The sequence below is a fragment of the Dermacentor silvarum genome, chromosome 2 (assembly GCF_013339745.2).
Source record: "Dermacentor silvarum isolate Dsil-2018 chromosome 2, BIME_Dsil_1.4, whole genome shotgun sequence".
NCBI lineage: Eukaryota > Metazoa > Arthropoda > Arachnida > Ixodida > Ixodidae > Dermacentor > Dermacentor silvarum.
In genome coordinates this window covers 152,679,183-152,686,483 of record NC_051155.1, presented here as the reverse complement: position 1 = coordinate 152,686,483, position 7,301 = coordinate 152,679,183, and the positions used below count along the sequence as shown (strand labels likewise).

Here is a 7,301-nt window from a genome sequence, read left to right as displayed (position 1 = left end):
GAAATTTTTGACGAAATTTTTGCGCTGCTGGGGTGCTCCCCTAAAACAAACTCGTGCTCAAGCAAAGAGTCATCCGAGACCTTGCCTGAGGCGGCAGAGCGACAGGCCCGAAAGAAGCAGAAAACGATGAAAGAAATCGAGTCAATCGATTTGAGAATTTAAGCAATGAAGGGCGCCCTCGCAGCATGCCACTCAGTGGACGACATTCCCCATTTGGTGCTGTCACTTGGGCCAGCGATCAAAGAAACGCCGAAGCACATGCAGCAGCAGCTACGGTTAGAGCTGCAAAATATTGTAGCATCCTACAGCAGCACAAAGTATCCCAATCTGCTTATTACAAATTATGAATAATACAGCTACAGTCAATTGAACTGCATAAAAGCCAAGAGTGCAATAAAAGATTTCCCAGCTGATCAGGTTAGTTTTTTCCACTGTGGAGATAAGTGCTACATTGAAACTGTTAAATTGTTAATAAACTGTTAAATCTTTTTATTGTTCTTGCTCACAGTGTATCATATTGTTCTTGATACTTTTATTGCGATAGCAATTATATGGACACTCCAAAGCAGATTTCTGCCGTCGGCGTCGCCGTCGCCGTGAGGTTCCGTATGACGTCAATGAAGATGAAATCGTCGCCGCGCGCCGCCGAACGCTGTATGTGCGAGTGAAAGGGCGCGAGGGACGCGCGCTTTCACGGGGAGTGAACGCACGGCGGAGAACAAACGCGCGTTCTGTGCCGTGCTCCCTTAAGGGCTGCAGAAGTAGGCGTCTCTTTCCTCCTTTACAATCACCATATATGTAGAGCAAACGCACCTTCTTCTGACGCACGAAAGGCCGTAGGGGGGGGGGGGGGGGCAGGGAAGGGAGGCGACGTTTAGCTGCGGCACCAAGTGCCTATTTATATCAGAGGCTCCGGCAACAGTCACCAACGCCGCACGCATTTTGTGCGTACGCGGGCAAAACGCCGACGGCGTCGACAACAGTGCTGTGTGTTGCCGGTGCTGCTGCATGTCCAAGTTTGTACAGCGGATAAAACTACTATCCTTACTCCGTATAGCTCTCTACTAAGTTGCTATCGCAATTGATGCTTCGCCTTTCGGGTGAAACTGCGACAACTTTTTTTCTAGGTTGGAACCCTAGCTTATTTTCACTTATATTGCTTATATTTTTTATTATTGCGATAGCAATTATATGGACACTCAAAAGCAGATTTCTGCCGTCGGCGTCGCCGTCGCCGTCGCCGTGAGGTTCCGTATGACGTCATTTGGAGAAGAAATCGTCGCCGATGATATGATAAGTGGTTCGTGAGGGAAAGGGATAGGTTGGCGCTATCTTCTGCAGCCCTTGAGGGAGCACGGCTCAGCGCCAACGGGGAGGGGTAAGTGGGAGCGAAAGAAGGGATAGAGTGGAGTCGCCATGGCTGGGCGAAGCAAAACCGGCAGGCATAGGCGGCACGTATCAGGCCGAGATGGAAGGCCTTGGTGTGCTGCAGAGTCTGCAGGGGTGTTGTGCCAGGCCGGTCAGGCGCGGGGTGGGGTGGGAGGCCGTGAGGCCTTCCCGCTTGTAGAAATGTCCTTAGAGGCGTGCGGAGAGCCCTGACGAGTCAAGGAACTCCACGACGCCTCGAAGTGCAGAAAGGTGGTGTCGGCCGGGGAAGAGGAGATCTTCCTCCTTGCCAGAGGGGAGGCCCAGGCGGCGGAACTCCTGCAGGAGTGGGCCCCGCTGCTGGAGGTACGCCGGGCAGGCCAGCAGGAGATGTTCGATCGTCTCCGGCTCCCCGCAGGAGCTGCAGGCCGGGGACGTCGCTCGTCCCAGTCGGTAGCTGCGTGCTGCCGTCCAGCTGCAGCCGATGCGGAGCCGGAGAAGGAGCGAGGTCTCCCTGCGAGCCAGGCCTCGCTGGGGGAGTGGTCGTGGGGGGCATCCCAGTGCCACCCGTTTGTCTGGGTGGTGGGTCGCCAGGTGTCGCCGCAGCCTCAGTCCAGTGAAGTCGCCCTCCGTCACGGCCCGACTGAGGGGCACAGTGGTGTGGTGGGCGTCCTTCGCCAGGGTGTCGGCTGCCTCGTTGCCCGGGATCCCTACGTGGGCGGGGATCCAGTGCAGGGACACCGGGTGGCCTGCGTCCTGCAGCGCTGTCAGCCGGGTAGACAGCAGTGCGACTCCAAGGCTGGCGCTTTCTGGCCTCTGCAGGCCGAGGAGGGCTGCCTTGGAGTCGCAGAGGATGGCCGCTGGTACCCCAGGAAGCTCCTCGGAGAGTAGGTCGACGGCCAGGTGGAGGCCTGCCACCTCCGCTGCAGTCGAGCTGGCGTGTCTGGGCAGTCGACACTGCCTGCTCTTCTGCAGGGCTGGAGCCGTGCAGGCCGCCGTGGCAGAGCCGGTGTCCGGTACCACCGAACCGTCGACGTACACCAGGAGGTGGTCTCCGAGGGTCTCGTCCAGGAGGCAGGCGGCCGTCTGCTGCAGGGCGCAAGCGGGCGAGCGCCTCTTCGAAATCCTCGTCGCCGCGCGCCGAACGCTGTATGTGCGAGTGAAAGGGCGCGAGGGGCGCGTCTTTCACGGGGAGTGAACGCACGGCGGAGAACAAACGCGCGTTCTGCGCCGTGCTCGCTTAAGGGCTGCAGAAGTAGGCGTCTCTGTTCTCCTTCACAATCACCATGTATGTAGAGCAAACGCGCCTTCTTCCAACGAGCGAGAGGCCGTGGGGGAGGGGGAGGGAAGGGAGGCGACGTTTAGCTGCGGCACGCAGTGCCTATTTATATCAGAGGCTCCGGCAACAGTCACCAACGCCGCACGCATTTTGAGCGAACGCGGGCAAAACGCCGATGGCGTCGACAACAGTTCTGCGTGTTGTTGCTACCAAAGCCGCTCACCTTACTTCGTAGGACATTGCTGTGTTGCTATCGCATTCATTGCTTCGCCCTTAGGGCGAAACTGTGACATTTTTTATTGCGATAGCAATTATATGGACACTCAAAAGCAGATTTCTGCCGTCGGCGTCGCCGTCGCCGTGAGGTTCCGTATGACGTCATTTGGAGAAGAAATCTTCGTCGCGCGCCGAACGCTGCATGTGCGAGTGAAAGGGCGCGAGGGGCGCGTCTTTCACGCGGAGTGAACGCACGGCGGAGAACAAACGCGCGTTCTGCGCCGTGCTCGCTTATTATTGCGATAGCAATTATATGGACACTCAAAAGCAGATTTCTGCCGTCGGCGTCGCCGTCGCCGTCGGCGTCGCCGTCGCCGTCGCTACCAGGAAAGCGATAATTCACAGCAATCTGGATAGGGATGTAGTCAATTGTGAGGAAATAAGCTTTAACACGTATTTTTCAACTGAACACTTTCTCGCTGTTTCTAGCAATAAGCGTTCATTCCTCCTCCTCCTCCTCAACTGATATTTATTTACTTGTTTATTTACAAGGTTTCTGCTAGCCTTAGAATAAGGCCGTAAGCAGGAGTGGGCAGTGAGACAATGTCTCTGGTTGAACAGAATACATTATAGCACACTGTAATGTTAACAAAAGTGTTGAACAAAAAAAAATAAAGCACTGAACAAACAATTGGAAACATAATTAGAGAAATACAAACAAATTACACAATGCAGAACATTTACTGAAAGATGTGCCAAAGTGAGAACAGCAAAAGGATTAGAACAGATACAATGACAAAAAAAGTTGCGATTGTTTCAGCTGCGCTAAAAAGAAGCCACTGTTGCTGCATCCACAACATCACTCGGGAGACCATTCTACCCACGTACAGTTCGCGGAAGAAAAGAAATTGCTTGTAGGTGTTAGTCCTGCAAGAAAATTCCTTTAATTTTTTTGAATGATACGCCCGCGTAGGTTGTCGTGTAACTTTTTCGATGTATGCACTGGAGGCAATGCCAAGCTTATGATGATAAAGCAAGTACATGTATTTTAATCTTTCGCGATGTCGTCGTAGTTGCAAGGATTCCAACTTCGCTGTTTGAAGAAGAGCACTAACTGAAGTATGGCGACTATACGAGCTAAAGATAAAACGAGCGGATTTTCTCTGTACGTTATCAAGTTTATAAATATTTTTCTTAGTGTACGGATCCCAAACCACGGAGGCATATTCCAAAAGTGGCCGGATATAGGTTTTATAAGCCAATAATTTTATTTTTGAGTCGTCTGGTGTAGAGAGCTTCTTAGGTATCCAAGTTTTTTCACGGCTTTCTTTTCTATAAAAGTGATGTGGTCATTCCACGGGAGGTCTGCAATGATTATTACACCTAGGTATTTATAATAATTTACAGCAGTAAGACAGCGACCGTTAATCGAGTGATGAAAAGTCAGTGGCGCCTTCTTTCTTGATATTGTCATACGAACTGTTTTTTCTGCATTGATGCTCATTTGCCATTTTTCGCACCAAATATGCAGTTTGTCTAGAGCACTACTTATTAATTTCTGGTCATTAGGATTATTTACCTCATGGTAAAGGATACAATCATCTGCGAACAACTTGATTTGTACAGGTATTTTTTTACGATGTCATTGATGAATAATAAAAGAAATAATGGCCCTAGGACCGACCCTTGCGGAATACCGGATTTCACTGGTGCCGGGCATGAAAACGAGTTTGCGATTGATACAAATTGGCTCCTAGACGATAAGTGTGCCTCTATCCATGACAACAAGGAATTATTTTTTAGTATATGTTTGAATTTTAATAAAAGTTTTTGATGTGAGACACGATGAAATGCCTTCTCGAAGTCCAAAAAGATAATATCTATTTGACTGTGTTTATCTAAAGATATCGGCAAAATCATGTATCGTCTCAAGGAGTTGGGTAACCGTCGACATACCCTTACGGAAACCGTGTTGTTGCCGATCAAGCACATCATGGCTTTATATTCGAAAACGTACGTATGATTTTTATGTTATGCTTATCATTTGCGTGTAGTTCACATTTGATATGCACTTGTACATACTCGCACAGTTGTCTTTTGTAGCGTTAGCTACACTGGCCTAGCCAAGCCCGTTTCGCGCGGCACATCAAGAGCCGTGCTGCGCATGCGCAAGGATCAGTGATGTCACATGGCTTGCGCACCGGAGCCACCGGAGCCGGCACCTCTCGCGCACTCCGCCGCCGCCGCGCGCGGCTCACCGGCGCCGGTCTGCGCATTCCAGAGGAGTGACATCGTAGCCGTGGTAGACGCACTGGCGCCGGCGCGCGCTCGCTGTGCAGTCGCCGTCTGACACTGCGCTGGAGCCTCTGCGCTTCTGAGTGGCGTTTGCCAGTGTGGTATAGCCATGAAGAAGGAGAGCGCAAATGCTGCTCAACAGCGCAGAAGAACGGAGAAGCTTGACTCATCGGATCCCGAAGTAGTTGCCTGGCAATTAGCGGTTGAGCGTAGGAGGAATGAACAGAAGAAGGCTATATACATGTGCCACATAATACGTACACCGCGTGTGTGTCATTGGAGCAGCAGTAAGCATGACAATCAAGCTAATCCTTGACAATCTAGACAACCAGGAAAGCTAAGAATAATCAGCTGAACCTTTGCTAACGCTACGTATATCCTGGCATAGCTTAGCTAAGCCACTGCAACTTTTTTGTTTACTTGTTCTTTTTATTTTTTGTGTGTATTTCCGCTCATCTTGTTCTCTTATATTTTTGTTGTATTTTTTGACCTGTATGTTAATGTCGTGATATCGCTTTAATTTCCTGTCATATAGCAGCTCCTCTCACCACCTAATCTTCACCAGAGGTCCTAATAAACTCTGATTATGGGACCTCCTTTTACATTTCATATCTACCAAAACTTGTAACCCCATTGAAGCAATAAAAATACTTTTTCAGCTTGTAGTACATTGGTAAACAACAAACCAAAGCAAATGAAGCTTTCAAAAATGAAATAAATTATTTCCGTTGGCCAGTTAACTGAGAATAGCAGAAAGGGAATCAAGGGGGGGGGGGAGGAGGGAGGAGGTTGCAGTAGCAAACGCAGTGTTCAGGCCGTAACATAAAAATAAACATGCAAAATAAACACGAATGAACAAAAAAGTACAACACGGAAGTCAAATAAAACATGCAACTGGTGGGCACTACTAAACATTCAATTCGAAAGCGAAGTGCGACATAATATGCAGCATTATTCCTCAAACAGGTGGAATACACAAAGTACAGAATTCACTTTTTGTTCACGTATTTCAATAGCGAATCACAGAAATGCCTGTATTTATTTGCATACTTATTGACTTCTGCGAAGTGTCACTGTGCCATACATCAAACTAAAAGTGGCTAGCAGACAGCACATCCAGAAAAATTCTGGTGGCTACTTGTTTTGTCTCTCGTGGCCGCAGACCATCATATTCCCGCTGCCAAGGCACAGAACCCTCAGTACTCTCAAAGTATGAGCTGAAATGGTCCCTTGTTTCCACTGCCGTTCTTGTATAATTGTTTCCCGTGGGAGGTTGCAGACTTAGCATTGCTAAGAAGCCACTGTCCTGGGTAGTGCGCCACTAGCCACTGGTGCTGTTGCCATATGCATCTTCAGTGTTGACATAGTTTGCCGTCATGTAGATCGCGCCGTCACGCAAGAAGTGTGTAGGACACAACATGCCATGACAACGTAGTCCGCATTTTGTGGTCGCAGGCTGATGGCACGCCGAAAGATCCTGAATTGGGACACCGTCACTCCAAAAGCATTTTGAACGCACCTCCTGCAAAATTACGTAAAAAAACATTTAGCATAAGCAAGGGCAAATTATGTGCGTTTAGTTACCTAGGTCTTCTTAGACGGTAATTAATATGGGCTTGTTTTCATCGTGGCAATTCCCATAATATGGCCGCAGAAAATCCGGATGAAGTCGAAATGCGTTTCTGACGAAAAGGTGAGGAGCACCGACGTTTGTGCCAGGCAGCTACTTCGGAGGTGAAAGGCAGAGCAAGCTGTCTTCTAATGATTTTCCAAAGCGAGAAGCAGACAATGTGCCACCATCACTTTGACGTCCATAAGCCCCAACATCAACACATATGATTTTCAGATTGCTGTCAACAGCAGACATGAGCCCGATGGAGTAGGTGCCCTGTTAGAAAGTAAAATCTCAAGCACGTGTTTGTAAGCACCTACCACATTAATTACCTTGTAGTTGTAATAAATGCTGCCTGCATTAGGAGGGGTTTGTGTCTGAACATACTTGCCGTTGACAGCACCAATGAAGTTGGGGAAATTCCATTTTTGCTCAAATCTTTGGGCTACCTCTTGCCAGGCTTCAATGTGTAAGGCACCTTACACATTCAAAAAGTCGCTCTTACACTATGGAAGAAAAATTTGTTTCATAGAA

The 7,301-nt window shown here is 49.1% G+C and overlaps 1 pseudogene; it reads right to left on the bottom strand.

Moving 5' to 3' along the window:
- Positions 1-6,245: 6,245 nt before the first annotated feature.
- On the bottom strand, positions 6,246-7,040 carry LOC125943552 (uncharacterized; annotated as a pseudogene).
- Positions 7,041-7,301: the final 261 nt, after the last annotated feature.